An 11,028-nucleotide genomic window follows, 5' to 3' on the forward strand; every position below is an offset into this window, starting at 1 on the left:
CTACTTACCCTTTTAGGCAGCAGATGTAATCACTCATCCACTGTCTCTAGCCCTGAAGTCCTGAACTCTCTTTTGCTGATTCCCTAAACCTTCCTGTATCTTTAATTAAATTCTTGTCAAATTACTCAAATTGTGCCAACTATTCCTAGCTGGGACCTTGACTGATACATACCCTGATAGATGGGCACTATATCCATAAGGACACGTGCTAGCACTATAGTCCTGCCAGAGATAATGTCTTTAAACACAGATATAATAATTCCTGCCCCTTCTCATGTTTAAATACACTGAAAGCACTATCTCAAACCCCAGAGCATACTAAAGACTTCCATGAAGAAAATAAAACCAAGAAGCAAGTATAGAACAGTTTTTAAAAAGCTGTAAGTGGAATCCAAAACTTTAATCTCATAAAATGCAGGGTCACAGCCTTGCAAGGCTAACAAAGAAATGTATTTTTCAGTTAGTCTCCACTGTCTCAAGAAGCACAAAAGTAAAGACCTGTGAAACTGTACCCAGGAGACCTTAACTGAACTGAGAAAGTCCCCAGTGACCACAAGAGTGGCATGCGGACAGCGCTCCCCAGCCCACCCTCATCCCTGCAGAAAATACAGAACCTCAGTGAGCTGAGGCCCAAAATGACAAATGTGTTTTATCAAAATTACCAACATGATTGGGATTTACAGCAGCTTAGAATTTAGATGATACAGGATGACAGGCCCAGTACAAGGGGATTCTGACAGCCTTCACTAGCTAATATGGTAGGACAGCGTAGTCACTGTGGATTGGCTCATTCATCCTTTTGTTCCTCCATTTTGTTTTATTTTTTTTTCCAGTGGTCCAGCATTCATTGTTAATGCACCACACCCAGTGCTCCATACAATATGTGCCTTCCATAACTCCCACCACCAAGCTCACCCATCCCCCTACCCCCTCCCCTCCAAAATCCTCAGTTGCCTAATTCATCCTTTATTCCCACTGGCTTCTAGTGTGCCTTCTGTGCCTTCTGTGCAAAGACTGGAAAACTGAAACTACATTTCATAGACTTTTTTTTCACTATAAAGTTTCTTATTTTCCTACTAGTTATTTTTTCCTTTTTTTAAACTTCAATTCCAATGTAGTTAACAGTGTTATATTAGTTCAGGTGTACAATATAGTGATTAACAGCTCCATATATTACTCAATGCTCAAGGTAAGTATACTCTTCACCAGTTGATACATGGAATTGTTGAATCACTGTATTATACACCTGAAACTAATATAATAACACTGTCAAAAAAATAAGTAAAGTTACACTTACACCACCACCGCCCCCCGCACCACCACCACCACCACCACCACCACCACCCCCGGCAAAAAAAGATGCATGTACTCTTAATCTCCACCTAGTTCACCCATCCCCCACCCACCTCCCCTCTGATAACCATGTTTGCTCTCTATAGCTAAGAATCTGCTTTTTGGTTTGTCTCTTTGGTTTTCCTTTGTTTTATTTCTTAAATTCCACATATGGTATGCGTCTTTCTCTGACTGGCTTATTTTGCTTAGCATTATATTCTCCAGATCCATCCTTGTTGTTGCAAACGGCAAGATTTCATTCTCTTTTTACAGATCCTATTTATTTATGGAGCACCTGGGTGGCTCAGTCATTAAGGTTCTGCCTTCAGCTCAGGTCATGATCCCTGATCATGTGGCTCCCTGCTCAGTGGGAAGCCTGCTTCTCCCTCTCTCCTGGCTTGTGTTCCCTCTCTTGCTGTCTATCTCTCTTGCTCTCTCTCAAATAAATAAAAGCTTTTATTTATTTATTTATTTATTTTATTTATTTATTTGATATAAAAGCTTTTATTTATTTATTTGAGAGAGAGCAGGGAAGATGAAGAGGGGGAGGGGCAAAGGGAGAGGAAAAGCAGACTCCATACTGAGCAGGGAGTCTGACACGGGGGCTCCATCCCAGGATCCTGGGGTCATGATCTGAGCCAAAGGCAGATGCTTAACCAACTGAGCCACCCAGGCACCCCAATTTTATTCTTTTTTATGGCTGAGTAATATAATATATATATATATATATATATTTTTTTTTTAAGATTTTATGTCTTTATTTGACAGAGAGAGAGATCACAAGTCGGCAGAGAGGCAGGCAGAGAGAGGAGGGAAGCAGGCTCCCTGTTGAGCAGAAAGCCCGATGCAGGGCTCAATCCCAGAACCCTGAGATCATGACCTGAGCCAAAGGCAGAGGCTTAACCTACTGAGCAACCCAGGTGTTCCTATAATATATATTATATATATACCACATCTTCTTTATCCATTCATCTACTGATGAACACTTGGGCTGCTTCCATAGTTTGGCCATTGTAAATAATGCTGCAATAAACAGAATTAGTTTTTTCATTAACACTTCAAATTAGTGTTCTCATATTCTTTGGGTAAATACCCAGTAATGCAATTATTGGATCATAGGATAGATCTATTTTTAATTTTTTGAGGAACCTCCATACTGTCTTCCACAGTGGCTCCACCAGTTTGCATTCCCACCAATAGTGCATAAGGGCTCCTTTTTCTCCACATCCTCACCAACATTTTTTGTTTCTTGAGTTTTTATTTTAGCCATTCTGAAAGATGTGAGGTGATAGCTCATTATGGTTTTGATTTGTATTTTCCTGATGATGCGTGATCTTTAGTATCTTTTCATGTGTCTGCAGGCCACCTGTATGTCTTCTTTGGAGAAATGTTTGTTCATGTCTTCTGCCTAATTAATTGGATTATTTGGTTTTCTTTGGTATAGAGTTGTATATGTTCTTTATATATTTTGGATACTAACCCTTTACTGGATATGTCATTTGCAAATATATTCTCCCATTCAATAGGTTGTCTTTTAGTTTTGTTAGTTGTTTCCTTTGTTGTGCAGAAGTATTTTGTTGTAGTCCCCATTGTTTATTTTTCTTTTGTTTCCTTTACCTCAAGAGACATATCTAGAAAGACGCTATGACTGATGTCAGAGAAACTACTGCCTGTTCTCTCTTCTAGGATTTTTATGGTTCCAGATCTCAAATTTATGTCTTTAATTCATTTTGAGTTTATTTTTGTGTATGGTGTAAGAAAGCAGTCCAGTTTCATTCTTCTGCATGTTGCTATCCAGTTTTCCCAACACTATGTGTTGAAGAGACTTTTTCCCATTGCATATTCTTGCCTCCATTACCAAAGGTTAATCAACCATATAATTGTGGGTTTGTTTCTGCATTTTCCATTCTGTTCCACAGAACTATGTGTCTATCTTTGTCCCAGTACCATACTCTTTTGGTTACTACAGCTTTGTTATACAACTTGAAGTCCAGAATTGTGATGCCTCCAGTTTTGTTTTTATTTTTCAGGAGTGCTTTGCATAGTTGAGGTCTTTTGTGGCTCCATACAAATTTTAGGATTGTTTGTTCTAGCTCTGTGAAAAAACTGCTGTTGGTATTTTGATAGGGATTGCATTAAATATTTCACAGACTTTTCTAACTAGAATTCTGGGTGTGAAATAGCTTCTACCAATTATGTGCATTTTATGTGAGATTTAGAAAATAGAAGTGAAGCCAAAGGCCATCTTCCTTGCCTTTTGGGCTCCTTTACTGTGATAGTCATGAGAATGGTCTATAGCAGTGTACCAGCATCTAGTCTCTAGCTTCTTGGTGTCAAGAGGCAGTTCCCATCAGTGACAGAGGAATTTCCTAATTCCTGCTTCTGTCCCCCAGGCCATATCCATGGTGCTTGAACTGAGCCTTCCAGTGGTGGTATCAAAGGTAGTAGCCAACTTGTGGATCAGCTCTATAAGATTCTGGGAGCCATTCCTTCCGCCCTAACCTAGAGCACAGTCTTCCAATCCTTCCAAATATTTTTAGTTTTAATCTAATTTTCTTAAATCCGTTCCTACTGAAAATCTCTAGAGCATCTTCTGACAGATACAGGCAGCCAGGGTCAGGGTCTTTTATTAATTCCCACCAAGACCTGAGTCTGGAAAAATATGAGTTATAGACACAAATAGGAAAACACTATCCATCATTGGTCTGAGTTATAGATACTGGTATTATTCCCTTGACTGAGGCCAGCAACATATCAATACATAGGTAGTAGGGGAGGAGAGAAGAAGGGAGCCAGGAAGGTAGACTAAATACCTACTATGTGATGGGTACTAACGCAGTCTCTCTCACATGTTCTCATTTAATTCATAGAATGGTTCTTATCCCCAGTTAACCCGATGTTGCACAAACACATTTCCAAATACAGTATGTCCATTTCCCTTTGGCTTAGATCACTGTTAAAATAAAACACCCTACCTAACTTGGGGACCTAGATGGTGGGTGGGTTTAGATTCTAAAGACCTCAGTTGTGGAAGTACATGACCTTGTGTCAAGAGCTCTGCAATTAATATGACTTGGCTCTTGTTTCTCTGTCTACTTCTTTCTGCTCTGCTACCAACTGGTAAATATCCTTTGTGTCATGAATCAGACTTCCTGAAGTAATAATCTGTCCCACCTGTTTGTCTTAAGCCTAGGCCACAAGAGTTGACTGCCAGATTACGGGTAAGCAGCATCCCTCAAAGACAGGCATTTGTCCCTGGTTCAACCACCTGTGACTAAGTGGAGGGGTCTCAGGTCCTGGGAGCAACACAGTAGGAGGATGAAAGATTTGGGAACCTCTTGAAAAATCAGAATATTTATATTCACTGAGTCCACATTTCCACAATCAACAAAGGGAGGGGGCCCCCACTTATATTGCAGTTTGCTGCACATCACTCATTTGTGTTAAATGTCTGGCCCTTTTAGATATCTGAGCTTGAGAAATCCTAAGTTCTTTCCAGCTCTAACAGTCTTTAGTTCTGAAATCCTATTCTCTTCTGGACTCCTTTACGCTGAAAACACTGTGGATTGACATGGGCCTCATTGAACAGATAATTTGGAAATAAGCTGGGAATGCATTTCATTTATCCACCAATCTGATTTTCTAAATAGGGGCTCCACATTTCCACACTATAAAGCCATTATTCTCCTCTATTCGAGTTACTGTAATTCTCAGTGTGCCATGTATTATCATCATCCTGTCAAAATGAAAATCTTACAGAGAGCCTGTGAGAGCCTTATCAAATCAAGTGGAAGTGATTAAGGACAGTAGAAAAAATTAGAACAATTATACATACACTATTAAATAATGCAACGGATGAACATCCAACTAGACTTCAGATTTTCATAAGTAAGGTTTGCAACTTGATATTTTGTTGACTCAATAGCAAATTATCAATTCATTAAATGATTAAACCATTTATCAAAACTGTGAATGACAAAGCAATCAGAGACTTGGATAATCAGACTCTGAGACTGCTCTTTGTGTAAAATTCAAATGCTCCCAGCACAATACAATTTTGTACTTAATGTCATTCATCTAATCAGCATATTTCTGCTCCAATGTGAGATCTTTGTTTGAACATGAGATGCAACAGATATGGAAGCCACAAAAATCTCATTTATATAATCATAACAAGCATGTTATCATGGTTGTCAAATTTAATTAAACCTAATTTGCTCTATTTTCTAAGCTTAAAATTGAAACAAAATGTTTTTGTGAAAGGCAAAGTGCTAAAGGATCACAGAAATAGGGGGCACCTGAGTGACTCAGTTGGTTAAGCCAATGCCTTCGGCTCAGGTCATGATCCCAGAGTCTCAGGATCGAGTCCCGCATCGGGCTCCCAGCTCTGCGGGGAGTCTGCATCTCCCTCTAAACTTCCCCCTCTCATGCTCTCAAATAAATAAATAAAATCTTTTTTTATAAAAAGGATCATAGAAATAGGTATAGAGTGGATATTTTAGATGCCCACATTTTGTTTTAGACAGCTGACTAACATTGATAATAACAGATTAGATCCCCCCACTTTTTAAAGTTTTTATTTTAGTTCCAGTTAGTTAACATATAGTGTTATATCAGTTTCAGGTATACAATACAGAGGTTCAAGAACCCCCAGATGTTTTAAAATATCGGTTGAATGTGAACATTCACTATGAAAGTCTAAACCATTGGCCTCCTTTGAGTAATAAGGAGTCCCACTGGTACAATTACAATGAATGTAAATGTAGAAAACCTCTATTAACACAACTTCTTGGGAAAATAGTCTTCCCTAAGGCAAGGGAAATCTCTATTTCAAACTACACTGTCATCTTAACCATCCTCCATTTAAAACCAAAGTTCTGCTTATACCAGAGCATCTTAAACTTCAGTATACATAAGAAACACACAAAAGAGGAAAAAAATAAAACCACTTAGAAAGCCTGCTACACATGCAGATTCTGGGGCCCCCACATTGGTCGTGATTCAAAAGATCTTGATGGGGCCTGAAAACTCTGTATTTTAAACAAATAACCCAGATAGTAGTTTCGTAAATGATTCAAGGACGACATTGTGAGAAACACTGGCCCACACCATGTTTTCTTTCTCCCTTTGCATTAAGCTGTTTTGAATCCTTGCATTATAAATCTTTCTAGTATCTCTCTTGAGAGACTTCTGTATGCCCTAATCAACTTTCACTAACATTCCCTGGGCTCCATGTCACCTCATTAGCCTGAACTGGAAAAAGTTATATTTTCTAAATGTTCCTTCTCCAGACTCATACCTCTCAGGCCTTCACACATGTGAATTTCCCTTTGAAAGTTCCAATTAGCGTCACCCTTCTGGAAGACATGCGGTCTTCCATACACCAATCAGATTTCCACCTGTTTTAGAGCAGGATCTTTTCAAGTAAATCCATAAGTTCTGTTTCTTGTAAACCTTACTGTTAACAAAGAAAGGCTTATCTAAGCCTTTCCTGTCCTTAATACCTCTCCATAGAGTGGGCAAGATAAAACAAAGGAGGGGTTTCTTCAAACCCACCCATTTAGCATCTTATTAGCAGCTCAAGAAAAAAAAGTTGTCGGTGAAGGGCTAGAATCATATTTTCTTGAAAATTCAGAACTGTCTGTTGATATGAAGTATCCAAGTTCTCACACAGCCTTCATAGCACAGATGAGAATAGATAACAGACTACCACCCAGAAACTCACTTGGTGAGCTTTTCATACAGATCAATGGCTGGGCCTTGCCCAAGACCAGGGTTTCTCAACTTTGGCACTACTGACATTATGGTCAGATAATTCTTTGCAGTGAAGAGCTGTTCTGTGCATTGTAGGATGTTTCAAAACCTCACTGAACTCTACCTACTACATGTCAGTTCACCTCCCCTCAGTCATTACAACCAATATTATCTCTAGACATTGGCAAATGTCCTTTAGCAGAGGGGAAGCAAGATTGCCCCACTTGAGAGCTATGGACCAAATATATTAGACCAAATAAATTGGAATGTCTAGGGGTGGAGGCTGATATTCTTTAAAAGTCCCCCAGATAACTCCAACATGCAGCCAGGGTTGAGAGCCACAGCTTTAGACTGATCTTTGAGCCTCAGTTTTCTTATCTGTAAAATGAGAAGATGAAAGTATCTACTTCATAGAGTTGTTCTAAAAATCAAATTAAATAATATTTGTGAAAATGTTTTGTGAATTATTAAATGAATGTGGTATTTCCCCCATCTCTTCTGAAACATGAATCCAAGGGTCATCAAATTGTCACCTGCAGGACAAATCTAGCTCATCTCCTGTTTTTGTATGATCTGAGAGCTGAGTGGTTTGTACATTTTTAAAACAGTTGACTAGAAATCAAAAAAAGATTAATTTGTGACCCATGAAAACTATATGAAATTCAGATTTCAGTATTTATTAATAGAATTTTATTGGAACTTACAGAGTCTGTGGCTGCTTCTGCATGATAAGTTGAGCAGTTACAACAGAGCACTTAATAGCCCACAAAGCCTAAATATTTACTATCTGGCCCTTTACTGAAGTTTGAGGACCCCTGCCCTAACTGAATTAGCCATTTACTCTAGTTCTGAGAGAGACTGAAAGAAGGGACGAAAGGCAAAATTGAGACAGTGAAATTGTGTTCCTTGCTCTAAACCACATAAATGAAGTTGAGATAGCTTAAAAGCATTGCCATCCACTGAAACACAAAACACAATTTCTACCTTTAAATTAAAGTTCTTTTGGGGGGAAAAAAAAGCATTCTATGCCCATTTCATTAGCAAGACATTTTTTACCTCCTGTCTTGGTAATTAAAATGCTTCATATTTGTCCATGTTTGCTGGAATTCTGTTATCCAAGAGGTTATCAAAAGCTCTGAACTTTCCTTCCTCTACCTTAGCTACTACAGAACTGGAAAAAGAGGTTCTAAGTAGCTGATTTTCTTAAGCCTATCTCAATTTTCTTGATCTGGAGACAGTCCCTTCTACATGGGAATATAGGCTAGAAATAATGAATGTCAGGTTAAGGCAGTGCAGAGGTGATTAAGACAACAGTTTCTATGCACTGAACTAGTTACAGATGAAGTGATTGGTCTGGCAGTTACTCTGAAATAGTGGGGGAGGGGTGCCTGGCTGGCTCAGTTGGTGGAGCCTGCAACTCTTGATCTCGGGATGGTGAGTTCGAGCCTCATGTTGGGTGAGGAAATTTCTTAAAAATAAAATCTTAGAAAAAAAAAAAAAACAGGGGTGCCTGGGTAGCTCAGTTTGTTAAGCATCTGATTCATGGTTTCAGCTCAGGTCATGATCTCAGGGCCCTGGGATTAAGCCCCACATCAAGCTCTGCTTGGGATTCTCTCCTTTTCACTCCCTTTCACTCTCCCTCTCCCCCTGCGTGCACTCGCTCTCTTTTTGCTCAGATAGATAGATAATCTTAAAAAATAAACCCAAAATAATGGGGGAGGGTGGATGGAGATACATATGAAACAAGTGACTCTGCACTGATAATTGTTGAAACTAAACAAACAATAGTCACATGGTTACTCATCGCATTATTCTTTCTATATTTGAGGACTTCAAATATAGATAGAAATATAGAAAATATTTGAGAATTTCAATAACAGTTTTTTATTTTTTATTTTTTTAGGTGTTCAATATATATTTATTGAATGACTAAATATAAAAAAATAATAACAAATTATAAGAGGAAGCTCTTTCTAATATTTCCTTGAATTAAAGATTTGTATCTTTAAAGATTTTTTTTTTTATTAGACACAGAGAAATCACAAGTAGACAGAGAGGGGGAAGTAGGCCCTCTGCTGAGCAGAGAGCCAGACGCGGGACCCGATCCCAGGACTCTGAGATCACGACCTGAGCCGAAGGCAGAGGCTTAACCCACTGAGCCACCCAGGTGCCCCAAAGCTTTGTATCTTATATATAAATCTAAATCTTCTCATAAAACTATAAACTATATGATCAGCCTGAACCAGGCAAATACACACTGTGAAAATACAAGACTATTGCATGCCATGCAGAGCTGATGACTTTTAATAACTCCTGAACAGCAGAAAGCATGGTATTTAAGAAAAACCATAAAAACAAAATCTTTCTCAAGTGTCAGATGAAGCCATAAATGCTTCCAGGCAGATAGGAAAAGCCCTAAATTTTCTTCTGAAGCAGTCTTTTAATATTTTGATTTCTTAGAACTTGGGCCAAGAGAAGACAGTTCCCCAAAATTCTTTACCCCTAGCTCTTAGCAAAGTATCTAGCATGTCATAGGGGCAAAATAATTATTTACTGAGTGGATAAACAAACCTAGATGCTTTATGCTACAAGATCCTTCAGGAGAATAATAAGAATCATGATAACGGTGCTCACTTCAGCGGCACATATACTAAAATTGGAACAATATAGAGATCAGCATGGCCCCTGCACAAGGATGACATGCAAATTCATGAAGCATTCCATATTTTTTTTCTGGCAGCAGAGGGAGTCTCTTTAAGAAAATAGTTTGAACAGTTTGTTAAAATTTTCCATCGTATTTCATTTCTGTAACAGTTGATATCTGGCTGTCCTTTTTATAATGCAGAGTGAGAACTTTCCCTACCATGCCTGATAAATAGGCAAGTTCCATTGCCAAGAATGTGTTGTCCAAACTGCCTGTTTAGTTTTTAAAGATAGAACTCCACCCTTTGCTTGGTTTTAAGTATGTATGGAATGTTATGATAGGACATAGTAGTAGTGGTAGTCAGACAAATGGAAATGGTGGGGAGACAAAAATATACATGTAAAATAAACTCAGTATTTTAATAAAGAAAAAGAATCATGATAACAGCAAATAGAAACAATTATTGAGAATTTATTATGTGCTAGATACCATGCCAAACACTGGGGACCATTATCTCCCTTAATCATCACTACAATTTTATAAATTCCATGAGAGCATGAATTTTTATTTTTTTATTCACTGGTATGTCCCCAATGCTTAAAACATGAATGACTTAATCAATATTTGTTCAATGAATGAATCTAAAGTGGATATTATTATTAAGGCCTATATGCACATGAGGAATCTGAGGCTTAATAAGGTTAATTAGTTAATTGACTTGCCCAGCTAGTAAATGACAGAGTTGGATTCAAATCCAGATAATGCAAGCAAAAACCTCTCTCAACCATTAGCTATCCTGACACTAACTCACACTTTAAAGTCTTGTACAAACCAGTGACTTTCAAAGACCATACACATACAATATATGATGGATATGTTTTGATAGCAACTAGAACTGAAGAGACTTAGACCATGAGGTACTGCTTAGAATAGGTAAAGAAGGGAATTTAAACACACAAAAAAATGGGTCTCTCCCAAACACCTATATGAAAGATCACTGTGAAATTTTAAAAGCATTCTCATCAAAGGATGAAGGCAAGGATAATTTTACCAAGGATATTCTATCACCACTGTTATGTATTACTGTATTGGAGGTCATGGACAAAGCAACAAGATAGGAAAATAAGTAATATCTTTTAGAATTGGAAAGGAAGAAGCAATACAATCATTATTCTTAAACAAAATAATCCATTAAAAATCCACAAAAAGCTAAAAACTGTTAAAATCAAGAGAGTTCAGCAAAACTGTTGGATTCAGCATCACATTCTTATTCAGTAATAGCAACCAATTTTAAAAGT

The 11,028-nt window shown here is 38.0% G+C and overlaps 1 non-coding gene across 1 annotated transcript; it reads left to right on the top strand.

The window, feature by feature from the left end:
* The first annotated feature begins 9,712 nt into the window (after positions 1 to 9,712).
* Positions 9,713 to 9,816, top strand: LOC131822275 (U6 spliceosomal RNA). Its single transcript, XR_009350156.1, has one exon. It is a non-coding gene; the product is annotated as a U6 spliceosomal RNA (small nuclear RNA).
* Positions 9,817 to 11,028: the final 1,212 nt, after the last annotated feature.

Source organism: Mustela lutreola, chromosome X, assembly GCF_030435805.1.
Source record: "Mustela lutreola isolate mMusLut2 chromosome X, mMusLut2.pri, whole genome shotgun sequence".
NCBI classification, from domain to species: domain Eukaryota; kingdom Metazoa; phylum Chordata; class Mammalia; order Carnivora; family Mustelidae; genus Mustela; species Mustela lutreola.